This window comes from Rhinoderma darwinii, unplaced genomic scaffold, assembly GCF_050947455.1.
Source record: "Rhinoderma darwinii isolate aRhiDar2 unplaced genomic scaffold, aRhiDar2.hap1 Scaffold_609, whole genome shotgun sequence".
Taxonomy (NCBI): Eukaryota; Metazoa; Chordata; class Amphibia; order Anura; family Rhinodermatidae; genus Rhinoderma; species Rhinoderma darwinii.
Genome location: NW_027464164.1, coordinates 50,966 through 70,328, shown reverse-complemented (window position 1 = coordinate 70,328; position 19,363 = coordinate 50,966). Strand labels below are relative to the sequence as shown.

General features: G+C 42.0%; 86 pseudogenes; all 86 read left to right on the top strand.

The window, feature by feature from the left end:
* Positions 1 to 64: 64 nt before the first annotated feature.
* Positions 65 to 183, top strand: LOC142725602 (5S ribosomal RNA; annotated as a pseudogene).
* A 67-nt stretch (positions 184 to 250) lies between these two features.
* On the top strand, positions 251 to 369 carry LOC142725673 (5S ribosomal RNA; annotated as a pseudogene).
* Positions 370 to 436: 67 nt separating this feature from the next.
* LOC142725790 (5S ribosomal RNA) lies at positions 437 to 555 on the top strand (annotated as a pseudogene).
* A 67-nt stretch (positions 556 to 622) lies between these two features.
* On the top strand, positions 623 to 741 carry LOC142725766 (5S ribosomal RNA; annotated as a pseudogene).
* A 67-nt stretch (positions 742 to 808) lies between these two features.
* LOC142725747 (5S ribosomal RNA) lies at positions 809 to 927 on the top strand (annotated as a pseudogene).
* A 67-nt stretch (positions 928 to 994) lies between these two features.
* Positions 995 to 1,113, top strand: LOC142725804 (5S ribosomal RNA; annotated as a pseudogene).
* A 67-nt stretch (positions 1,114 to 1,180) lies between these two features.
* LOC142726044 (5S ribosomal RNA) lies at positions 1,181 to 1,299 on the top strand (annotated as a pseudogene).
* A 67-nt stretch (positions 1,300 to 1,366) lies between these two features.
* On the top strand, positions 1,367 to 1,485 carry LOC142725601 (5S ribosomal RNA; annotated as a pseudogene).
* A 67-nt stretch (positions 1,486 to 1,552) lies between these two features.
* Positions 1,553 to 1,671, top strand: LOC142725675 (5S ribosomal RNA; annotated as a pseudogene).
* A 67-nt stretch (positions 1,672 to 1,738) lies between these two features.
* LOC142725882 (5S ribosomal RNA) lies at positions 1,739 to 1,857 on the top strand (annotated as a pseudogene).
* Positions 1,858 to 1,924: 67 nt separating this feature from the next.
* On the top strand, positions 1,925 to 2,043 carry LOC142725652 (5S ribosomal RNA; annotated as a pseudogene).
* A 67-nt stretch (positions 2,044 to 2,110) lies between these two features.
* On the top strand, positions 2,111 to 2,229 carry LOC142726062 (5S ribosomal RNA; annotated as a pseudogene).
* A 67-nt stretch (positions 2,230 to 2,296) lies between these two features.
* Positions 2,297 to 2,415, top strand: LOC142725781 (5S ribosomal RNA; annotated as a pseudogene).
* Positions 2,416 to 2,482: 67 nt separating this feature from the next.
* On the top strand, positions 2,483 to 2,601 carry LOC142725864 (5S ribosomal RNA; annotated as a pseudogene).
* Positions 2,602 to 2,668: 67 nt separating this feature from the next.
* On the top strand, positions 2,669 to 2,787 carry LOC142725889 (5S ribosomal RNA; annotated as a pseudogene).
* Positions 2,788 to 2,854: 67 nt separating this feature from the next.
* Positions 2,855 to 2,973, top strand: LOC142725691 (5S ribosomal RNA; annotated as a pseudogene).
* Positions 2,974 to 3,226: 253 nt separating this feature from the next.
* LOC142725689 (5S ribosomal RNA) lies at positions 3,227 to 3,345 on the top strand (annotated as a pseudogene).
* A 439-nt stretch (positions 3,346 to 3,784) lies between these two features.
* LOC142725706 (5S ribosomal RNA) lies at positions 3,785 to 3,903 on the top strand (annotated as a pseudogene).
* Positions 3,904 to 3,970: 67 nt separating this feature from the next.
* On the top strand, positions 3,971 to 4,089 carry LOC142726025 (5S ribosomal RNA; annotated as a pseudogene).
* Positions 4,090 to 4,343: 254 nt separating this feature from the next.
* LOC142725559 (5S ribosomal RNA) lies at positions 4,344 to 4,462 on the top strand (annotated as a pseudogene).
* A 67-nt stretch (positions 4,463 to 4,529) lies between these two features.
* On the top strand, positions 4,530 to 4,648 carry LOC142725846 (5S ribosomal RNA; annotated as a pseudogene).
* A 67-nt stretch (positions 4,649 to 4,715) lies between these two features.
* Positions 4,716 to 4,834, top strand: LOC142726013 (5S ribosomal RNA; annotated as a pseudogene).
* A 67-nt stretch (positions 4,835 to 4,901) lies between these two features.
* Positions 4,902 to 5,020, top strand: LOC142725904 (5S ribosomal RNA; annotated as a pseudogene).
* Positions 5,021 to 5,087: 67 nt separating this feature from the next.
* Positions 5,088 to 5,206, top strand: LOC142725684 (5S ribosomal RNA; annotated as a pseudogene).
* A 67-nt stretch (positions 5,207 to 5,273) lies between these two features.
* On the top strand, positions 5,274 to 5,392 carry LOC142726116 (5S ribosomal RNA; annotated as a pseudogene).
* Positions 5,393 to 5,645: 253 nt separating this feature from the next.
* On the top strand, positions 5,646 to 5,764 carry LOC142726124 (5S ribosomal RNA; annotated as a pseudogene).
* Positions 5,765 to 5,831: 67 nt separating this feature from the next.
* Positions 5,832 to 5,950, top strand: LOC142725807 (5S ribosomal RNA; annotated as a pseudogene).
* A 67-nt stretch (positions 5,951 to 6,017) lies between these two features.
* LOC142725561 (5S ribosomal RNA) lies at positions 6,018 to 6,136 on the top strand (annotated as a pseudogene).
* A 67-nt stretch (positions 6,137 to 6,203) lies between these two features.
* Positions 6,204 to 6,322, top strand: LOC142725871 (5S ribosomal RNA; annotated as a pseudogene).
* Positions 6,323 to 6,389: 67 nt separating this feature from the next.
* Positions 6,390 to 6,508, top strand: LOC142725557 (5S ribosomal RNA; annotated as a pseudogene).
* A 253-nt stretch (positions 6,509 to 6,761) lies between these two features.
* On the top strand, positions 6,762 to 6,880 carry LOC142725971 (5S ribosomal RNA; annotated as a pseudogene).
* Positions 6,881 to 6,947: 67 nt separating this feature from the next.
* Positions 6,948 to 7,066, top strand: LOC142725835 (5S ribosomal RNA; annotated as a pseudogene).
* Positions 7,067 to 7,133: 67 nt separating this feature from the next.
* On the top strand, positions 7,134 to 7,252 carry LOC142725597 (5S ribosomal RNA; annotated as a pseudogene).
* Positions 7,253 to 7,319: 67 nt separating this feature from the next.
* On the top strand, positions 7,320 to 7,438 carry LOC142725995 (5S ribosomal RNA; annotated as a pseudogene).
* A 67-nt stretch (positions 7,439 to 7,505) lies between these two features.
* On the top strand, positions 7,506 to 7,624 carry LOC142725796 (5S ribosomal RNA; annotated as a pseudogene).
* A 67-nt stretch (positions 7,625 to 7,691) lies between these two features.
* Positions 7,692 to 7,810, top strand: LOC142726113 (5S ribosomal RNA; annotated as a pseudogene).
* A 67-nt stretch (positions 7,811 to 7,877) lies between these two features.
* LOC142725703 (5S ribosomal RNA) lies at positions 7,878 to 7,996 on the top strand (annotated as a pseudogene).
* Positions 7,997 to 8,063: 67 nt separating this feature from the next.
* Positions 8,064 to 8,182, top strand: LOC142725683 (5S ribosomal RNA; annotated as a pseudogene).
* Positions 8,183 to 8,249: 67 nt separating this feature from the next.
* LOC142725967 (5S ribosomal RNA) lies at positions 8,250 to 8,368 on the top strand (annotated as a pseudogene).
* Positions 8,369 to 8,435: 67 nt separating this feature from the next.
* Positions 8,436 to 8,554, top strand: LOC142726128 (5S ribosomal RNA; annotated as a pseudogene).
* A 67-nt stretch (positions 8,555 to 8,621) lies between these two features.
* Positions 8,622 to 8,740, top strand: LOC142726122 (5S ribosomal RNA; annotated as a pseudogene).
* Positions 8,741 to 8,807: 67 nt separating this feature from the next.
* Positions 8,808 to 8,926, top strand: LOC142725893 (5S ribosomal RNA; annotated as a pseudogene).
* A 67-nt stretch (positions 8,927 to 8,993) lies between these two features.
* Positions 8,994 to 9,112, top strand: LOC142726001 (5S ribosomal RNA; annotated as a pseudogene).
* A 253-nt stretch (positions 9,113 to 9,365) lies between these two features.
* On the top strand, positions 9,366 to 9,484 carry LOC142725558 (5S ribosomal RNA; annotated as a pseudogene).
* Positions 9,485 to 9,551: 67 nt separating this feature from the next.
* On the top strand, positions 9,552 to 9,670 carry LOC142725805 (5S ribosomal RNA; annotated as a pseudogene).
* Positions 9,671 to 9,734: 64 nt separating this feature from the next.
* On the top strand, positions 9,735 to 9,853 carry LOC142725917 (5S ribosomal RNA; annotated as a pseudogene).
* A 67-nt stretch (positions 9,854 to 9,920) lies between these two features.
* LOC142726057 (5S ribosomal RNA) lies at positions 9,921 to 10,039 on the top strand (annotated as a pseudogene).
* Positions 10,040 to 10,292: 253 nt separating this feature from the next.
* On the top strand, positions 10,293 to 10,411 carry LOC142725813 (5S ribosomal RNA; annotated as a pseudogene).
* A 67-nt stretch (positions 10,412 to 10,478) lies between these two features.
* On the top strand, positions 10,479 to 10,597 carry LOC142725651 (5S ribosomal RNA; annotated as a pseudogene).
* Positions 10,598 to 10,664: 67 nt separating this feature from the next.
* LOC142726040 (5S ribosomal RNA) lies at positions 10,665 to 10,783 on the top strand (annotated as a pseudogene).
* A 67-nt stretch (positions 10,784 to 10,850) lies between these two features.
* Positions 10,851 to 10,969, top strand: LOC142725726 (5S ribosomal RNA; annotated as a pseudogene).
* Positions 10,970 to 11,036: 67 nt separating this feature from the next.
* Positions 11,037 to 11,155, top strand: LOC142725956 (5S ribosomal RNA; annotated as a pseudogene).
* A 67-nt stretch (positions 11,156 to 11,222) lies between these two features.
* Positions 11,223 to 11,341, top strand: LOC142725851 (5S ribosomal RNA; annotated as a pseudogene).
* Positions 11,342 to 11,408: 67 nt separating this feature from the next.
* LOC142725894 (5S ribosomal RNA) lies at positions 11,409 to 11,527 on the top strand (annotated as a pseudogene).
* A 67-nt stretch (positions 11,528 to 11,594) lies between these two features.
* Positions 11,595 to 11,713, top strand: LOC142726069 (5S ribosomal RNA; annotated as a pseudogene).
* A 252-nt stretch (positions 11,714 to 11,965) lies between these two features.
* Positions 11,966 to 12,084, top strand: LOC142725994 (5S ribosomal RNA; annotated as a pseudogene).
* Positions 12,085 to 12,337: 253 nt separating this feature from the next.
* LOC142725756 (5S ribosomal RNA) lies at positions 12,338 to 12,456 on the top strand (annotated as a pseudogene).
* Positions 12,457 to 12,523: 67 nt separating this feature from the next.
* Positions 12,524 to 12,642, top strand: LOC142725812 (5S ribosomal RNA; annotated as a pseudogene).
* Positions 12,643 to 12,895: 253 nt separating this feature from the next.
* On the top strand, positions 12,896 to 13,014 carry LOC142725626 (5S ribosomal RNA; annotated as a pseudogene).
* Positions 13,015 to 13,081: 67 nt separating this feature from the next.
* Positions 13,082 to 13,200, top strand: LOC142725989 (5S ribosomal RNA; annotated as a pseudogene).
* A 67-nt stretch (positions 13,201 to 13,267) lies between these two features.
* LOC142725616 (5S ribosomal RNA) lies at positions 13,268 to 13,386 on the top strand (annotated as a pseudogene).
* Positions 13,387 to 13,453: 67 nt separating this feature from the next.
* LOC142726046 (5S ribosomal RNA) lies at positions 13,454 to 13,572 on the top strand (annotated as a pseudogene).
* A 253-nt stretch (positions 13,573 to 13,825) lies between these two features.
* Positions 13,826 to 13,944, top strand: LOC142725746 (5S ribosomal RNA; annotated as a pseudogene).
* Positions 13,945 to 14,011: 67 nt separating this feature from the next.
* Positions 14,012 to 14,130, top strand: LOC142725883 (5S ribosomal RNA; annotated as a pseudogene).
* Positions 14,131 to 14,197: 67 nt separating this feature from the next.
* On the top strand, positions 14,198 to 14,316 carry LOC142725913 (5S ribosomal RNA; annotated as a pseudogene).
* Positions 14,317 to 14,383: 67 nt separating this feature from the next.
* On the top strand, positions 14,384 to 14,502 carry LOC142725575 (5S ribosomal RNA; annotated as a pseudogene).
* A 67-nt stretch (positions 14,503 to 14,569) lies between these two features.
* LOC142725740 (5S ribosomal RNA) lies at positions 14,570 to 14,688 on the top strand (annotated as a pseudogene).
* A 67-nt stretch (positions 14,689 to 14,755) lies between these two features.
* Positions 14,756 to 14,874, top strand: LOC142726054 (5S ribosomal RNA; annotated as a pseudogene).
* A 253-nt stretch (positions 14,875 to 15,127) lies between these two features.
* LOC142726000 (5S ribosomal RNA) lies at positions 15,128 to 15,246 on the top strand (annotated as a pseudogene).
* Positions 15,247 to 15,313: 67 nt separating this feature from the next.
* On the top strand, positions 15,314 to 15,432 carry LOC142725693 (5S ribosomal RNA; annotated as a pseudogene).
* A 67-nt stretch (positions 15,433 to 15,499) lies between these two features.
* LOC142725631 (5S ribosomal RNA) lies at positions 15,500 to 15,618 on the top strand (annotated as a pseudogene).
* A 67-nt stretch (positions 15,619 to 15,685) lies between these two features.
* LOC142725723 (5S ribosomal RNA) lies at positions 15,686 to 15,804 on the top strand (annotated as a pseudogene).
* A 67-nt stretch (positions 15,805 to 15,871) lies between these two features.
* Positions 15,872 to 15,990, top strand: LOC142725625 (5S ribosomal RNA; annotated as a pseudogene).
* A 67-nt stretch (positions 15,991 to 16,057) lies between these two features.
* Positions 16,058 to 16,176, top strand: LOC142725681 (5S ribosomal RNA; annotated as a pseudogene).
* A 67-nt stretch (positions 16,177 to 16,243) lies between these two features.
* On the top strand, positions 16,244 to 16,362 carry LOC142725903 (5S ribosomal RNA; annotated as a pseudogene).
* A 624-nt stretch (positions 16,363 to 16,986) lies between these two features.
* Positions 16,987 to 17,105, top strand: LOC142725980 (5S ribosomal RNA; annotated as a pseudogene).
* Positions 17,106 to 17,172: 67 nt separating this feature from the next.
* LOC142725653 (5S ribosomal RNA) lies at positions 17,173 to 17,291 on the top strand (annotated as a pseudogene).
* Positions 17,292 to 17,358: 67 nt separating this feature from the next.
* LOC142725682 (5S ribosomal RNA) lies at positions 17,359 to 17,477 on the top strand (annotated as a pseudogene).
* A 252-nt stretch (positions 17,478 to 17,729) lies between these two features.
* LOC142725945 (5S ribosomal RNA) lies at positions 17,730 to 17,848 on the top strand (annotated as a pseudogene).
* A 67-nt stretch (positions 17,849 to 17,915) lies between these two features.
* Positions 17,916 to 18,034, top strand: LOC142725992 (5S ribosomal RNA; annotated as a pseudogene).
* A 67-nt stretch (positions 18,035 to 18,101) lies between these two features.
* Positions 18,102 to 18,220, top strand: LOC142726120 (5S ribosomal RNA; annotated as a pseudogene).
* Positions 18,221 to 18,287: 67 nt separating this feature from the next.
* Positions 18,288 to 18,406, top strand: LOC142725624 (5S ribosomal RNA; annotated as a pseudogene).
* A 253-nt stretch (positions 18,407 to 18,659) lies between these two features.
* On the top strand, positions 18,660 to 18,778 carry LOC142726127 (5S ribosomal RNA; annotated as a pseudogene).
* A 67-nt stretch (positions 18,779 to 18,845) lies between these two features.
* LOC142725892 (5S ribosomal RNA) lies at positions 18,846 to 18,964 on the top strand (annotated as a pseudogene).
* A 67-nt stretch (positions 18,965 to 19,031) lies between these two features.
* On the top strand, positions 19,032 to 19,150 carry LOC142725976 (5S ribosomal RNA; annotated as a pseudogene).
* Positions 19,151 to 19,217: 67 nt separating this feature from the next.
* Positions 19,218 to 19,336, top strand: LOC142725933 (5S ribosomal RNA; annotated as a pseudogene).
* Positions 19,337 to 19,363: the final 27 nt, after the last annotated feature.

The window sequence follows — 19,363 nt, the reverse complement described above, 5'->3', positions numbered from 1 at the left end:
TATTATGTCGTTTAGATTTTGTTTCACAATCGATTAAAAAGGACTATGGATTAAACCATTTAATGTCAATGGCCATTCTAAGCTGAAAGTCCCTGCTCTCGTCAGATCGCAGAAGTTACACAGCTTAAGGCCTCGCTAGTACCAGTGTGGGAGACTGTCTGGGAATCCGTGGTGCGGTTGACTTTTTATTATGTTGTTTAGATTTTGTTTCACAATAGATTAAATAGGACTATGGATTAAGGCTTTTAATGTCAATGGCCATTCTAAGCTGAATGTGCCTGCTCTCGTCAGATCGCAGAAGTTACACAGCTTAAGGCCTCGCTAGTACCAGTGTGGGAGACTGTCTGGGAATCCGTGGTGCGGTTGTCTTTTTATTATGTCGTTTAGATTTTGTTTCACAATCGATTAAAAAGGACTATGGATTAAAGCATTTAACGTCAATGGCCATTTTAAGCTGGCTGTGCCTGCTCTCGTTAGATCGCAGAAGTTACACAGCTTAAAGCCTCGCTAGTACCAGTGTGGGAGACTGTCTGGGAATCCGTGGTGCGGTTGACTTATTATTATGTTGTTTAGATTTTGTTTCACAATAGATTAATTAGGACTATGGATTAAGGCTTTTAATGTCAATGGCCATTCTAAGCTGAATGTGCCTGCTCTCGTCAGATCGCAGAAGTTACACAGCTTAAGGCCTCGCTAGTACCAGTGTGGCAGACTGTCTGGGAATCCGTGGTGCGGTTGACTTTTTATTATGTCGTTTAGATTTTGTTTCACAATAGATTAAATAGGACTATGGATTAAAGCATTTAACGTCAATGGCCATTCTAAGCTGAATGTGCCTGCTCTCGTCAGATCGCAGAAGTTACACAGCTTAAGGCCTCGCTAGTACCAGTGTGGGAGACTGTCTGGGAATCCGTGGTGCGGTTGAATTTTTATTATGTCGTTTAGATTTTGTTTCACAATCGATTAAAAAGGACTATGGATTAAAGCATTTAATGTCAATGGCCATTCTAAGCTGAAAGTCCCTGCTCTCGTCAGATCGCAGAAGTTACACAGCTTAAGGCCTCGCTAGTACCAGTGTGGGAGACTGTCTGGGAATCCATGGTGCGGTTGACTTTTTATTATGTTGTTTAGATTTTGTTTCACAATAGATTAAATAGGACTATGGATTAAGGCTTTTAATGTCAATGGCCATTCTAAGCTGAATGTGCCTGCTCTCGTCAGATCGCAGAAGTTGCACAGCTTAAGTCCTCGCTAGTACCAGTGTGGGAGACTGTCTGGGAATCCGTGGTGCGGTTGACTTTTTATTATGTCGTTTAGATTTTGTTTCACAATCGATTAAAAAGGACTATGGATTAAAGCATTTAATGTCAATGGCCATTCTAAGCTGAAAGTCCCTGCTCTCGTCAGATCGCAGAAGTTACACAGCTTAAGGCCTCGCTAGTACCAGTGTGGGAGACTGTCTGGGAATCCGTGGTGCGGTTGACTTTTTATTATGTTGTTTAGATTTTGTTTCACAATAGATTAAATAGGACTATGGATTAAGGCTTTTAATGTCAATGGCCATTCTAAGCTGAATGTGCCTGCTCTCGTCAGATCGCAGAAGTTACACAGCTTAAGGCCTCGCTAGTACCAGTGTGGGAGACTGTCTGGGAATCCGTGGTGCGGTTGTCTTTTTATTATGTCGTTTAGATTTTGTTTCACAATCGATTAAAAAGGACTATGGATTAAAGCATTTAATGTCAATCGCCATTTTAAGCTGGCTGTGCCTGCTCTCGTTAGATCGCAGAAGTTACACAGCTTAACGCCTCGCTAGTACCAGTGTGGGAGACTGTCTGGGAATCCGTGGTGCGGTTGACTTTTTATTATGTCATTTAGATTTTGTTTCACAATAGATTAAATAGGACTATGGATTAAAGCATTTAACGTCAATGGCCATTCTAAGCTGAATGTGCCTGCTCTCGTCAGATCGCAGAAGTTACGCAGCTTAAGGCCTCGCTAGTACCAGTGTGGGAGACTGTCTGGGAATCCGTGGTGCGGTTGAATTTTTATTATGCCGTTTAAATTTTGTTTCACAATCGATTAAAAAGGACTATGGATTAAAGCCTTTAATGTCAATGGCCATTCTAAACTGAATGTCCCTGCTCTCGTCAGATCGCAGAAGTTACACAGCTTAAGGCCTCGCTAGTACCAGTGTGGTAGACTTTCTGGGAATCCGTGGTGTGGTTGACTTTTTATTATGTCGTTTAGATTTTGTTTCACAATCGATTAAAAAGGACTATGGATTAAAGCATTTAATGTCAATGGCCATTCTAAGCTGAATGTGCCAGCTCTCGTCAGATCGCAGAAGTTACACAGCTTAAGGCCTCGCTAGTACCAGTGTGGGAGACTGTCTGGGAATCCGTGGTGCAGTTGACTTTTTATTATGTCGTTTAGATTTTGTTTCACAATAGATTAAATAGGACTATGGATTAAAGCATTTAGCGGCAATAGCCATTCTAAGCTGAATGTGCCTGCTCTCGTCCGAACGCAGAAGTTACACAGCTTAAGGCCTCGCTAGTACCAGTGTGGGAGACTGTCTGGGAATCCGTGGTGCGGTTGAATTTTTATTATGTCGTTTCGATTTTGTTTCACAATCGATTAAAAAGGACTATGGATTAAAGCATTTAATGTCAATGGCCATTCTAAGCTGAATGTCCCTGCTCTCGTCAGATCGCAGAAGTTACACAGCTTAAGCCCTCGCTAGTACCAGTGTGGGAGACTGTCTGGGAATCCGTGGTGCGGTTGACTTTTTATTATGTCGTTTAGATTTTGTTTCACAATCGATTAAAAAGGACTATGGATTAAAGCATTTAATGTCAATGGCCATTCTAAGCTGAATGTGCCTGCTCTCGTCAGATCGCAGAAGTTACACAGCTTAAGGCCTCGCTAGTACCAGTGTGGGAGACTGTCTGGGAATCCGTGGTGCGGTTGCCTTTTTATTATGTCGTTTAGATTTTGTTTCACAATCGATTAAAAAGGACTATGGATTACAGCATTTAATGTCAATGGCCATTGTAAGCTGAATGTGCCTGCTCTCTTCAGATCGCAGAAGTTACACAGCTTAAGGCCCTGCTAGCACCAGTGTGGGAGACTGTCTGGGAATCCGTGGTGCGGTTGACTTTTTATTATGTCGTTTAGATTTTGTTTCACAATAGATTAAATAGGACTATGGATTAAAACATTTAACGTCAATGGCCATTCTAAGCTGAATGTGCCTGCTCTCGTTAGAACGCAGAAGTTACATAGCTTAAGGCCTCGCTAGTACCAGTGTGGGAGACTGTCTGGGAATCCGTGGTGCGGTTGACTTTTTATAATGTCGTTTAGATTTTGTTTCACAATCGATTAAAAAGGACTATGGATTAAAGCATTTAATGTCAATGGCCATTCGAAGCTGAATGTGCCTGCTCTCGTTAGATCGCAGAAGTTACACAGTTTAACGCCTCGCTACTACCAGTGTGGGAGACTGTCTGGGAATCCGGGGTGCGGTTGACTTTTTATTTTGTCGTTTAGATTTTGTTTCACAATAGATTAAATAGGACTATGGATTAAAGTATTTAACGTCAATGGCCATTCTAAGCTGAATGTGCCTCCTCTCGTCAGATCGCAGAAGTTACACAGCTTAAGGCCTCGCTAGTAACAGTGTGGGAGACTGTCTGGGAATCCGTGGTGCGGTTGACTTTTTATTATGTCGTTTAGATTTTGTTTCACAATCGATTAAAAAGGACTATGGATTAAAGCATTTAATGTCAATGGCCATTCTAAGCTGAATGTGCCTGCTCTCGTCAGATCGCAGAAGTTACACAGCTTAAGGCCTCGCTAGTACCAGTGTGGGAGACTGTCTGGGAATCCGTGGTGCGGTTGACTTTTTATTATGTCGTTTAGATTTTGTTTCACAATCGATTAAAAAGGACTATGGATTAAAGCATTTAATGTCAATGGCCATTCTAAGCTGAATGTGCCTGCTCTCGTCAGATCGCAGAAGTTACACAGCTTAAGGCCTCGCTAGTACCAGTGTGGGAGACTGTCTGGGAATCCGTGGTGCGGTTGACTTTTTATTATGTCGTTTAGATTTTGTTTCACAATCGATTAAAAAGGACTATGGATTAAAGCATTTAATGTCAATGGCCATTCTAAGCTGAATGTGCCTGCTCTCGTTAGATCGCAGAAGTTACACAGCTTAACGCCTCGCTAGTACCAGTGTTGGAGACTGTGTGGTAAATCCGGGGTGCGGTTGACTTTTTATTATGTCGTTTAGATTTTGTTTCACAATAGATTAAATAGGACTATGGATTAAAGCATTTAACGTCAATGGCCATTCTAAGCTGAATGTGCCTCCTCTCGTCAGATCGCAGAAGTTACACAGCTTAAGGCCTCGCTAGTACCAGTGTGGGAGACTGTCTGGGAATCCGTGGTGCGGTTGAATTTTTATTATGTCGTTTAGATTTTGTTTCACAATCGATTAAAAAGGACTATGGATTAAAGCCTTTAATGTCAATGGCCATTCTAGGCTGAATGTCCCTGCTCTCGTCAGATCGCAGAAGTTACACAGCTTAAGGCCTCGCTAGTACCAGTGTGGGAGACTGTCTGGGAATCCGTGGTGTGGTTGACTTTTTATTATGTCGTTTAGATTTTGTTTCACAATCGATTAAAAAGGACTATGGATTAAAGCATTTAATGTCAATGGCCATTCTAAGCTGAATGTGCCTGCTCTCGTCAGATCGCAGAAGTTACACAGCTTAAGGCCTCGCTAGTACCAGTGTGGGAGACTGTCTGGGAATCCGTGGTGCGGTTGACTTTTTATTATGTCGTTTAGATTTTGTTTCACAATCGATTAAAAAGGACTATGGATTAAAGCATTTAATGTCAATGGCCATTCTAAGCTGAATGTGCCTGCTCTCGTCAGATCGCAGAAGTTACACAGCTTAAGGCCTCGCTAGTACCAGTGTGGGAGACTCTCTGGGAATCCGTGTTGCAGTTGACTTTTTATTATGTCGTTTAGATTTTGTTTCACAATAGATTAAATAGGACTATGGATTAAAGCATTTAACGTCAATAGCCATTCTAAGCTGAATGTGCCTGCTCTCGTCCGAACGCAGAAGTTACACAGCTTAAGGCCTCGCTAGTACCAGTGTGGGAGACTGTCTGGGAATCCGTGGTGCGGTTGAATTTTTATTATGTCGTTTAGATTTTGTTTCAAAATCGATTAAAAAGGACTATGGATTAAAGCCTTTAATGTCAATGGCCATTCTAAGCTGAAAGTCCCTGCTGTCGTCAGATCGCAGACGTTAGACAGCTTAAGGCCTCGCTAGTACCAGTGTGGGAGACTGTCTGGGAATCCGTGGTGCGGTTGACTTTTTATTATGTCGTTTAGATTTTGTTTCACAATAGATTAAATAGGACTATGGATTAAAGCATTTAACGTCAATGGCCATTCTAAGCTGAATGTGCCTGCTCTCGTCAGATCGCAGAAGTTGCACAGCTTAAGGCCTTGCTAGTACCAGTGTGGGAGACTGTCTGGGAATCGGTGGAGCGGTTGAATTTTTATTATGTCGTTTCGATTTTGTTTCACAATCGATTAAAAAGGACTATGGATTAAAGCATTTAATGTCAATGGCCGTTCTAAGCTGAATGTCCCTGCTCTCGTCAGATCGCAGAAGTTACACAGCTTAACGCCTCGCTAGTACCAGTGTGGGAGACTGTCTGGGAATCCGTGGTGCAGTTGACTTTTTATTATGTCGTTTAGATTTTGTTTCACAATCGATTAAAAAGGACTATGGATTAAAGCATTTAATGTCAATGGCCATTCTAAGCTGAATGTGCCTGCTCTCGTAAGATCGCAGAAGTTACACAGCTTAAGGCCTCGCTAGTACCAGTGTGGGAGACTGTCTGGGAATCCGTGGTGCGGTTGCCTTTTTATTATGTCGTTTAGATTTTGTTTCACAATCGATTAAAAAGGACTATGGATTACAGCATTTAATGTCAATGGCCATTGTAAGCTGAATGTGCCTGCTCTCGTCTGATCGCAGAAATTACACTGCTTAAGGCCCTGCTAGTACCAGCGTGGGAGACTGTCTGGGAATCCGTGGTGCGGTTGACTTTTTATTATGTCGTTTAGATTTTGTTTCACAATAGATTAAATAGGACTATGGATTAAAACATTTAACGTCAATGGCCATTCTAAGCTGAATGTGCCTGCTCTCGTCAGATCGCAGAAGTTACACAGCTTAAGGCCCTGCTAGTACCAGTGTGGGAGACTGTCGGGGAATCCGTGGTGCGGTTGACTTTTTATTATGTTGTTTAGATTTTGTTTCACAATAGATTAAATAGGACTATGGATTAAGGCTTTTAATGCCAATGGCTATTCTAAGCTGAATGTGCCTGCTCTCGTCAGATCGCAGAAGTTACACAGCTTAAGGCCTCGCTAGTACCAGTGTTGGAGACTGTCTGGGAATCCGTGGTGCGCTTGACTTTTTATTATGTCGTTTAGATTTTGTTTCACAATCGATTAAAAAGGACTATGGATTAAAGCATTTAATGTCAATGGCCATTCGAAGCTGAATGTGCCTGCTCTCGTTAGATCGCAGAAGTTACACAGCTTAACGCCTCGCTAGTACCAGTGTGGGAGACTGTCTGGGAATCCGGGGTGCGGTTGACTTTTTATTATGTCGTTTAGATTTTGTTTCACAATAGATTAAATAGGACTATGGATTAAAGCATTTAACGTCAATGGCCATTCTAAGCTGAATGTGCCTCCTCTCGTCAGATCGCAGAAGTTACACAGCTTAAGGCCTCGCTAGTACCAGTGTGGGAGACTGTCTGGGAATCCGTGGTGCGGTTGACTTTTTATTATGTCGTTTAGATTTTGTTTCACAATCGATTAAAAAGGACTATGGATTAAAGCATTTAATGTCAATAGCCATTCTAAGCTGAATGTGCCTGCTCTCGTCAGATCGCAGAAGTTACACAGCTTAAGGCCTCGCTAGTACCAGTGTGGGAGACTGTCTGGGAATCCGTGGTGAGGTTGACTTTTTATTATGTCGTTTAGATTTTGTTTCACAATCGATTAAAAAGGACTATGGATTAAAGGATTTAATGTCAATGGCCATTCTAAGCTGAATGTGCCTGCTCTCGTCAGATCGCAGAAGTTACACAGCTTAAGGCCTCGCTAGTACCAGTGTGGGAGACTGTCTGGGAATCCGTGGTGCAGTTGACTTTTTATTATGTCGTTTAGATTTTGTTTCACAATAGATTAAATAGGACTATGGATTAAAGCATTTAATGTCAATAGCCATTCTAAGCTGAATGTGCCTGCTCTCGTCAGAACGCAGAAGTTACACAGCTTAAGGCCTCGCTAGTACCAGTGTGGGAGACTGTCTGGGAATCAGTGGTGTGGTTGAATTTTTATTATGTCGTTTAGATTTTGTTTCACAATCGATTAAAAAGGACTATGGATTAAAGCCTTTAATGTCAATGGCCATTCTAGGCTGAATGTCCCTGCTCTCGTCAGATCGCAGAAGTTACACAGCTTAAGGCCTCGCTAGTACCAGTGTGGGAGACTGTCTGGGAATCCGTGGTGTGGTTGACCTTTTATTATGTCGTTTAGATTTTGTTTCACAATCGATTAAAAAGGACTATGGATTAAAGCATTTAATGTCAATGGCCATTCTAAGCTGAATGTGCCTGCTCTCGTCAGATAGCAGAAGTTACACAGCTTAAGGCTTCGCTAGTACCATTGTGGGAGACTGTCTTGGAATCCGTGGTGCGGTTGACTTTTTATTATGTCGTTTAGATTTTGTTTCACAATCGATTAAAAAGGACTATGGATTAAAGCATTTAATGTCAATGGCCATTCTAAGCTGAATGTGCCTGCTCTCGTCAGATCGCAGAAGTTACACAGCTTAAGGCCTCGCTAGTACCAGTGTGGGAGACTGTCTGGGAATCCGTGGTGCAGTTGCCTTTTTATTATGTTGTTTAGATTTTGTTTCACAATAGATTAAATAGGACTATGGATTAAAGCATTTAACGTCAATAGCCATTCTAAGCTGAATGTGCCTGCTCTCGTCCGAACGCAGAAGTTACACAGCTTAAGGCCTCGCTAGTACCAGTGTGGGAGACTGTCTGGGAATCCGTGGTGCGGTTGAATTTTTATTATGTCGTTTAGATTTTGTTTCACAATCGATTAAAAAGGACTATGGATTAAAGCCTTTAAAGTCAATGGCCATTCTAAGCTGAATGTCCCTGCTCTTGTCAGATCGCAGAAGTTACACAGCTTAAGGCCTCGCTAGTACCAGTGTGGGAGACTGTCTGGGAATCCGTGGTGCGGTTGCCCTTTTATTATGTTGTTTAGATTTTGTTTCACAATAGATTAAATAGGACTATGGATTAAGGCTTTTAATGTCAATGGTCATTCTAAGCTGAATGTACCTGCTCTCGTCAGATCGCAGAAGTTGCACAGCTTAAGGCCTCGCTAGTACCAGTGTGGGAGACTGTCTGGGAATCCGTGGAGCGGTTGAATTTTTATTATGTCGTTTCGATTTTGTTTCACAATCGATTAAAAAGGACTATGGATTACAGCATTTAACGTCAATGGCCATTGTAAGCTGCATGTCCCTGCTCTCGTCAGATCGCAGAAGTTACACAGCTTAAGGCCCTGCTAGTACCAGTGTGGGAGACTGTCTGGGAATCCGTGGTGCGGTTGACTTTTTATAATGTCGTTTAGATTTTGTTTCACAATAGATTAAATAGGACTATGGATTAAAACATTTAACGTCAATGGCCATTCTAAGCTGAATGTGCCTGCTCTCGTCAGAACGCAGAAGTTACATAGCTTAAGGCCTCGCTAGTACCAGTGTGGGAGACTGTCTGGGAATCCGTGGTGCGGATGACTTTTTATTATGTTGTTTAGATTTTGTTTCACAATAGATTAAATAGGACTATGGATTAAGGCTTTTAATGTCAATGGCCATTCTAAGCTGAATGTGCCTGCTCTCGTCAGATCGCAGAAGTTACACAGCTTAAGGCCTCGCTAGTACCAGTGTGGGAGACTGTCTGGGAATCCGTGGTGCGGTTGACTTTTTATTATGTCGTTTAGATTTTGTTTCACAATCGATTAAAAAGGACTATGGATTAAAGCATTTAATGTCAATGGCCATTCGAAGCTGAATGTGCCTGCTCTCGTTAGATCGCAGAAGTTACACAGCTTAACGCCTCGCTAGTACCAGTGTGGGAGACTGTCTGGGAATCCGGGGTGCGGTTGACTTTTCATTATGTCGTTTAGATTTTGTTTCACAATAGATTAAATAGGACTATGGATTAAAGCATTTAACGTCAATGGCCATTCTAAGCTGAATGTGCCTCCTCTCGTCAGATCGCAGAAGTTACACAGCTTAAGGCCTCGCTAGTACCAGTGTGGGAGACTGTCTGGGAATCCGTGGTGCGGTTGAATTTTGATTATGTCGTTTAGATTTTGTTTCACAATCGATTAAAAAGGACTATGGATTAAAGCATTTAATGTCAATGGCCATTCTAAGCTGAATGTCCCTGCTCTCGTCAGATCGCAGAAGTTACACAGCTTAAGGTCTCGCTAGTACCAGTGTGGGAGACTGTCTGGGAATCCGTGGTGCGGTTGACTTTTTATGTCGTTTAGATTTTGTTTCACAATCGATTAAAAAGGACTATGGATTAAAGCCTTTAATGTCAATGGCCATTCTAGGCTGAATGTCCCTGCTCTCGTCAGATCGCAGAAGTTACACAGCTTAAGGCCTCGCTAGTACCAGTGTGGGAGACTGTCTGGGAATCCGTGGTGCGGTTGAATTTTTATTATGTTGTTTAGATTTTGTTTCACAATAGATTAAATAGGACTATGGATTAAGGCTTTTAATGTCAATGGCCATTCTAAGCTGAATGTGCCTGCTCTCGTCAGATCGCAGAAGTTACACAGCTTAAGGCCTCGCTAGTACAAGTGTGGGAGACTGTCTGGGAATTTGTGGTGTGGTTGCCTTTTTATTATGTCGTTTAGATTTTGTTTCACAATCGATTAAAAAGGACTATGGATTAAAGCATTTAATGTCAATGGCCATTCTAAGCTGAATGTGCCTTCTCTCGTTAGATCGCAGAAGTTACACAGTTTAACGCCTCGCTAGTACCAGTGTGGGAGACTGTCTGGGAATCCGTGGTGCGGTTGACTTTTTATTATGTCGTTTAGATTTTGTTTCACAATCGATTAAAAAGGACTATGGATTAAAGCATTTAATGTCAATGGCCATTCTAAGCTGAATGTCCCTGCTCTCGTCAGATCGTAGAAGTTACACAGCTTAAGGCCTCGCTAGTACCAGTGTGGGAGACTGTCTGGGAATCCGTGGTGCGGTTGACTTTTTATTATGTCGTTTAGATTTTGTTTCACAATCGATTAAAAAGGACTATGGATAAAAGCATTTAATGTCAATGGCCATTCTAAGCTGAATGTGCCTGCTCTCGTCAGATCGCAGAAGTTACACAGTTTAAGGCCTCGCTAGTACCAGTGTGGGAGACTGTCTGGGAATCCGTGGTGCGGTTGACTTTTTATTATGTCGTTTAGATTTTGTTTCACAATCGATTAAAAAGGACTATGGATTAAAGCATTTAATGTCAATGGCCATTCTAAGCTGAATGTGCCTGCTCTCGTCAGAACGCAGAAGTTACACAGCTTAATGCCTCGCTAGTACCATTGTGGGAGACTGTCTGGGAATCCGTGGTGCGGTTGAATTTTTATTATGTCGTTTAGATTTTGTTTCACAATCGATTAAAAAGGACTATGGATTAAAGCATTTAATGTCAATGGCCATTCTAAGCTGAATGTCCCTGCTCTCGTCAGATCGCAGAAGTTACACAGCTTAAGGCCTTGCTAGTACCAGTGTGGGAGACTGTCTGGGAATCCGTGGTGCGGTTGACTTTTTATTATGTCGTTTAGATTTTGTTTCACAATCGATTAAAAAGGACTATGGATTAAAGCATTTAATGTCAATGGCCATTCTAAGCTGAATGTGCCTGCTCTCATCAGATCTCAGAAGTTACACAGCTTAAGGCCTCGCTAGTACCAGTGTGGGAGACTGTCTGGGCATCCGTGGTGCGGTTGACTTTTTATTATGTTGTTTAGATTTTGTTTCACAATAGATTAAATAGGACTATGGATTAAAGCATTTAACGTCAATGGCCATTCTAAGCTGAATGTGCCTGCTCTCGTCAGATCGCAGAAGTTACACAGCTTAAGGCCTCGCTAGTACCAGTGTGGGAGACTGTCTGGGAATCTGTGGTGCGGTTGAATTTTTATTATGTCGTTTAGATTTTGTTTCACAATCGATTAAAAAGGACTATGGATTAAAGCATTTAATGTCAATGGCCATTCTAAGCTGAATGTCCCTGCTTTCGTCAGATCGCAGAAGTTACACAGTTTAAGGCCTCGCTAGTACCAGTGTGGGAGACTGTCTGGGAATCCGTGGTGCGGTTGACTTCTTATTATGTCGTTTAGATTTTGTTTCACAATCGATTAAAAAGGACTATGGATTAAAGCATTTAATGTCAATGGCCATTCTAAGCTGAATGTGCCTGCTCTTGTCAGATTGCAGAAGTTACACAGCTTAAGGCCTCGCTAGTACCAGTGTGGGAGACTGTCTGGGAATCTGTGGTGCGGTTGACTTTTTATTATGTCGTTTAGATTTTGTTTCACAATCGATTAAAAAGGACTATGGATTAAAGCATTTAATGTCAATGGCCATTCTAAGCTGAATGTTCCTTTCTCGTCAGATCGCAGAAGTTACACAGCTTAAGGCCTCGCTAGTACCAGTGTGGGAGACTGTCTGGGAATCCGTGGTGTGGTTGAATTTTTATCATGTCGTTTCGATTTTGTTTCACAATAGATTCAATAGGACTATGGATTAAAGCATTTAACGTCAATGGCCATTCCAAGCTGAATGTGCCTGCTCTCGTCAGAACGCAGAAGTTACACAGCTTAAGGCCTCGCTAGTACCAGTGTGTGAGACTGTCTGGGAATCCGTGGTGCGGTTGACTTTTTATTATGTCGTTTAGATTTTGTTTCACAATCGATTAAAAAGGACTATGGATTAAAGCATTTAATGTGAATGGCTATTCTAAGCTGAATGTGCCTGCTCTCGTTAGAACGCAGAAGTTACACAGCTTAACGCCTCGCTGGTACCAGTGTGGGAGACTGTCTGGGAATCCGTGGTGCGGTTGACTTTTTATTATGTCGTTTAGATTTTGTTTCACAATAGATTAAATAGGACTATGGATTAAAGCATTTAACGTCAATGGCCATTCTAAGCTGAATGTGCCTGCTCTCGTCGGAACGCAGAAGTTACACAGCTTAAGGCCTCGCTAGTACCAGTGTGGGAGACTGTCTGGGAATCCGTGGTGCGGTTGAACTTTTATTATGTCGTTTAGATTTTGTTTCACAATCGATTAAAAAGGACTATGGATTAAAGCATTTAATGTCAATGGCCATTCTAAGCTGAATGTGCCTGCTCTCGTCAGAACGCAGAAGTTACACAGCTTAAGGCCTCGCTAGTACCAGTGTGTGAGACTGTCTGGGAATCCGTGGTGCGGTTGACTTTTTATTATGTCGTTTAGATTTTGTTTCACAATCGATTAAAAAGGACTATGGATTAAAGCATTTAATGTCAATGGCCATTCTAAGCTCAATGTGCCTGCTCTCGTTAGATCGCAGAAGTTACACAGCTTAACGCCTCGCTGGTACCAGTGTGGGAGACTGTCTGGGAATCCGTGGTGCAGTTGACTTTTTATTATGTCGTTTAGATTTTGTTTCACAATCGATTAAAAAGGACTATGGATTAAAGCATTTAATGTCAATGGCCATTCTAAGCTGAATGTCCCTGCTCTCGTCAGATCGCAGAAGTTACACAGCTTAAGGCCTCGCTAGTACCAGTGTGGGAGACTGTCTGGGAATCCGTGGTGCGGTTGACTTTTTATTATGTTGTTTAGATTTTGTTTCACAATAGATTAAATAGGACTATGGATTAAGGCTTTTAATGTCAATGGCCATTCTAAGCTGAATGTGCCTGCTCTCGTCAGATCGCAGAAGTTACACAGCTTAAGGCCTCGCTAGTACCAGTGTGGGAGACTGTCTGGGAATCCGTGGTGCGGTTGACTTTTTATTATGTCGTTTAGATTTTGTTTCACAATCGATTAAAAAGGACTATGGATTAAAGCATTTAATGTCAATGGCCATTCTAAGCTGAATGTACCTGCTCTCGTCAGATCGCAGAAGTTACACAGCTTAAGGCCTCGCTAGTACCAGTGTGGGAGACTGTCTGGGAATCCGTGGTGCGGTGGACTTTTTATTATGTCGTTTAGATTTTGTTTCACAATCGATTAAAAAGGACTATGGATTAAACCATTTAATGTCAATGGCCATTCTAAGCTGAATGTGCCTGCTCTCGTCAGATCTCAGAAGATACACAGCTTAAGGCCTCGCTAGTACCAGTGTGGGAGACTGTCTGGGAATTCGTGGTGCGGTTGCCTTTTTATTATGTCGTTTAGATTTTGTTTCACAATCGATTAAAAAGGACTATGGATTAAAGCATTTAATGTCAATGGCCATTCTAAGCTGAATGTGCCTTCTCTCGTTAGATCGCAGAAGTTACACAGCTTAACGCCTCGCTAGTACCAGTGTGGGAGACTGTCTGGGAATCCGTGGTGCGGTTGACTTTTTATTATGTCGTTTAGATTTTGTTTCACAATAGATTAAATAGGACTATGGATTAAAGCATTTAACGTCAATGGCCATTCTAAGCTGAATGTGCCTGCTCTCGTCAGATCGCAGAAGTTACACAGCTTAAGGCCTCGCTAGTACCAGTGTGGGAGACTGTCTGGGAATCCGTGGTGCGGTTGAATTTTTATTATGTCGTTTAGATTTTGTTTCACAATCGATTAAAAAGGACTATGGATTAAAGCATTTAATGTCAATGGCCATTCTAAGCTGAATGTCCCTGCTCTCGTCAGATCGCAGAAGTTACACAGCTTAAGGTCTCGCAAGTACCAGTGTGGGAGACTGTCTGGGAATCCGTGGTGCGGTTGACTTTTTATTATGTCGTTTAGATTTTGTTTCACAATCGATTAAAAAGGACTATGGATTAAAGCATTTAAAGTCAATGGCCATTCTAAGCTGAATGTGCCTGCTCTCGTCAGATCGCAGAAGTTACACAGCTTAACGCCTCGCTAGTACCAGTGTGGGAGACTGTCTGGGAATCCGTGGTGCGGTTGACTTTTTATTATGTCGTTTAGATTTTGTTTCACAATAGATTAAATAGGACTATGGATTAAAGCATTTAACGTCAATGGCCGTTCTAAGCTGAATGTGCCTGCTCTCGTCAGATCGCAGAAGTTACACAGCTTAAGGCCTCGCTAGTACCAGTGTGGGAGACTGTCTGGGAATCCGTGGTTCGGTTGAATTTTTATTATGTCGTTTAGATTTTGTTTCACAATCGATTAAAAAGGACTATGGATTAAAGCATTTAATGTCAATGGCCATTCTAAGCTGAATGTGCCTGCTCTCGTCAGATCGCAGAAGTTACACAGCTTAAGGCCTCGCTAGTACCAGTGTGGGAGACTGTCTGGGAATCCGTGGTGCGGTTGAATTTTTATTATGTCGTTTAGATTTTGTTTCACAATCGATAAAAAAGGACTATGGATTAAAGCATTTAATGTCAATGGCCATTCTAAGCTGAATGTCCCTGCTCTCGTCAGATCGCCGAAGTTACACAACTTAAGGCCTCGCTAGTACCAGTGTGGGAGACTGTCTGGGAATCCGTGGTGCGGTTGACTTTTTATTATGTTGTTTAGATTTTGTTTCACAATAGATTAAATAGGACTATGGATTAAGGCTTTTAATGTCAATGGTCATTCTAAGCTGAATGTGCCTGCTCTCGTCAGACCGCAGAACTTACAAAGCTTAAGACCTTGCTAGTACCAGTGTGGGAGACTGTCTGGGAATCCTTGGTGCGGTTGCCTATTTATTATGTCGTTTAGATTTTGTTTCACAATCGATTAAAAAGGACTATGGATTAAAGCGTTTAATGTCAATGGCCATTCTAAGCTGAATGTGCCTGCTCTCGTTCGATCGCAGAAGTTACACAGCTTAACGCCTCGCTAGTACCAGTTTGGGAGACTGTCTGGGAATCCGTGGTGCGGTTGACTTTTTATTATGTCGTTTAGATTTTGTTTCACAATCGATTAAAAAGGACTATGGATTAAAGCATTTAATGTCAATGGCCATTCTAAGCTGAATGTGCCTGCTCTCGTCAGATCGCAGAAGTTACACAGCTTAAGGCCTCGCTAGTACCAGTGTGGGAGACTGTCTGGGAATCCGTGGTGCGGTTGACTTTTTATTATGTCGTTTAGATTTTGTTTCACAATCGATTAAAAAGGACTATGGATTAAAGCATTTAATGTCAATGGCCATTCTAAGCTGAATGTGCCTGCTCTCGTCAGATCGCAGAAGTTACACAGCTTAAGGCCTCGCTAGTACCAGTATGGGAGACTGTCTGGGAATCCGTGGTGCGGTTGACTTTTTATTATGTCGTTTAGATTTTGTTTCACAATAGATTAAATAGGACTATGGATTAAAGCATTTAACGTCAATGGCCATTCTAAGCTGAATGTGCCTGCTCTCGTCAGAACGCAGAAGTTACACAGCTTAAGGCCTCGCTAGTACCATTGTGGGAGACTGTCTGGGAATCCGTGGTGCGGTTGAATTTTTATTATGTCGTTTAGATTTTGTTTCACAATCGATTAAAAAGGACTATGGATTAAAGCATTTAATGTCAATGGCCATTCTAAGCTGAATGTCCCTGCTCTCGTCAGATCGCAGAAGTTACACAGCTTAAGGCCTCGCTAGTACCAGTGTGGGAGACTGTCTGGGAATCCGTGGTGCGGTTGACTTTTTATTATGTTGTTTAGATTTTGTTTCACAATAGATTAAATAGGACTATGGATTAAGGCTTTTAATGTCAATGGCCATTCTAAGCTGAATGTGCCTGCTCTCGTCAGATCGCAGAAGTTACACAGCTTAAGGCCTCGCTAGTACCAGTGTGGGAGACTGTCTGGGAATCCGTGGTGCGGTTGACTTTTTATTATGTCGTTTAGATTTTGTTTCACAATCGATTAAAAAGGACTATGGATTAAAGCATTTAATGTCAATGGCCATTCTAAGCTGAATGTGCCTGCTCTCGTCAGATTGCAGAAGTTACACAGCTTAAGGCCTCGCTAGTACCAGTGTGGGAGACTGTCTGGGAATCCGTGGTGCGGTTGCCTTTTTATTATGTCGTTTAGATTTTGTTTCACAATCGATTAAAAAGGACTATGGATTAAAGCATTTAATGTCAATGGCCATTCTAAACTGAATGTGCCTTTCTCGTCAGATCGCAGAAGTTACACAGCTTAAGGCCTCGCTAGTACCAGTGTGGGAGACTGTCTGGGAATCCGTGGTGCGGTTGAATTTTTATTATGTCGTTTCGATTTTGTTTCACAATAGATTAAATAGGACTATGGATTAAAGCATTTAACGTCAATGGCCATTCCAAGCTGAATGTGCCTGCTCTCGTCAGAACGCAGAAGTTACACAGCTTAAGGCCTCGCCAGTACCAGTGTGTGAGACTGTCTGGGTATCCCTGGTGCGGTTGACTTTTTATTATGTCGTTTAGATTTTGTTTCACAATCGATTAAAAAGGACTATGGATTAAAGCATTTAATGTCAATGGCTATTCTAAGCTGAATGTGCCTGCTCTCGTTAGATCGCAGAAGTTACACAGCTTAACGCCTCGCTGGTACCAGTGTGGGAGACTGTCTGGGAATCCGTGGTGCGGTTGACTTTTTATTATGTCGTTTAGATTTTGTTTCACAATAGATTAAATAGGACTATGGATTAAAGCATTTAACGTCAATGGCCATTCTAAGCTGAATGTGCCTGCTCTCGTCAGATCACAGAAGTTACACAGCTTAAGGCCTCGCTAGTACCAGTGTGGGAGACTGTCTGGGAATCCGTGGTGCGGTTGAATTTTTATTATGTCGTTTAGATTTTGTTTCACAATCGATTAAAAAGGACTATGGATTAAAGCATTTAATGTCAATGGCCATTCTAAGCTGAATGTGCCTGCTCTCGTCAGATCGCAGAAGTTACGCAGCTTAAGGCCTCGCTAGTACCAGTGTGGGAGACTGTCTGGGAATCCGTGGTGCGGTTGAATTTTTATTATGTCGTTTAGATTTTGTTTCACAATCGATAAAAAAGGACTATGGATTAAAGCATTTAATGTCAATGGCCATTCTAAGCTGAATGTGCCTGCTCTCGTCAGATCGCAGAAGTTACACAGCTTAAGGCTTCGCTAGTACCAGTGTGGGAGACTGTCTGGGAATCCGTGGTGCGGTTGACTTTTTATTATGTCGTTTAGATTTTGTTTCACAATCGATTAAAAAGGACTATGGATTAAAGCATTTAATGTCAATGGCCATTCTAAGCTGAATGTGCCTTTCTCGTCAGATCGCAGAAGTTACACAGCTTAAGGCCTCGCTAGTACCAGTGTGGGAGACTGTCTGGGAATCCGTGGTGCGGTTGACTTTTTATTATGTCGTTTAGATTTTCTTTCACAATCGATTAAAAAGGACTATGGATTAAAGCATTTAATGTCAATGGCCATTCTAAGCTGAATGTACCTGCTCTCGTCAGATCGCAGAAGTTACACAGCTTAAGGCCTCGCTAGTACCAGTGTGGGAGACTGTCTGGGAATCCGTGGTGCGGTTGACTTTTTATTATGTCGTTTAGATTTTGTTTCACAATCGATTAAAAAGGACTATGGATTAAAGCATTTAATGTCAATGGCCATTCTAAGCTGAATGTGCCTGCTCTCGTCAGATCTCAGAAGTTACACAGCTTAAGGCCTCGCTAGTACCAGTGTGGGAGACTGTCTGGGAATCTGTGGCGCGGTTGACTTTTTACTATGTCGTTTAGATTTTGTTTCACAATAGATTAAATAGGACTATGGATTAAAGCATTTAACGTCAATGGCCATTCTAAGCTGAATGTGCCTGCTCTCGTCAGATCGCAGAAGTTACACAGCTTAAGGCCTCGCTAGAACCAGTGTGGGAGACTGTCTGGGAATCCGTGGTGCGGTTGAATTTTTATTATGTCGTTTAGATTTTGTTTCACAATCGATTAAAAAGGACTATGGATTAAAGCATTTAATGTCAATGGCCATTCTAAGCTGAATGTCCCTGCTCTCGTCAGATCGCAGAAGTTACACAGCTTAAGGCCTCGCTAGTACCAGTGTGGGAGACTGTCTGGGAATCCGTGGTGCGGTTGACTTTTTATTATGTCGTTTAGATTTTGTTTCACAATCGATTAAAAAGGACTATGGATTAAAGCATTTAATGTCAATGGCCGTTCTAAGCTGAATGTGCCTGCTCTCGTCAGATTGCAGAAGTTACACAGCTTAAGGCCTCGCTAGTTCCAGTGTGGGAGACTGTCTGGGAATCCGTGGTGTGGTTGACTTTTTATTATGTTGTTTAGATTTTGTTTCACAATAGATTAAATAGGACTATGGATTAAGGCTTTTAATGTCAATGGCCATTCTAAGCTGAATGTGCCTGCTCTCGTCAGATCGCAGAAGTTACACAGCTTAACGCCTCGCTAGTACCAGTTTGGGAGACTGTCTGGGAATCCGTGGTGCGGTTGAATTTTTATTATGTCGTTTCGATTTTGTTTCACAATCGATTAAAAAGGACTATGGATTAAAGCATTTAATGTCAATGGCCATTCTAAGCTGAATGTCCTTGCTCTCGTCAGATCGCAGAAGTTACACAGCTTAAGGCCTCGCTAGTACCAGTGTGGGAGACTGTCTGGGAATCCGTGGTGCGGTTGCCTTTTTATTATGTCGTTTAGATTTTCTTTCACAATCGATTAAAAAGGACTATGGATTAAAGCATTTAATGTCAATGGCCATTCTAAGCTGAATGTGCCTGCTCTCGTCAGATCGCAGAAGTTACACAGCTTAAGGCCTCGCTAGTACCAGTGTGGGAGACTGTCTGGGAATCCGTGGTGCGGTTGACTTTTTATTATGTCGTTTAGATTTTGTTTCACAATCGATTAAAAAGGACTATGGATTAAAGCATTTAATGTCAATGGCCATTCTAAGCTGAATGTGCCTGCTCTCGTCAGATCTCAGAAGTTACACAGCTTAAGGCCTCGCTAGTACCAGTGTGGGAGACTGTCTGGGAATCCGTGGTGCGGTGGACTTTTTATTATGTCGTTTAGATTTTGTTT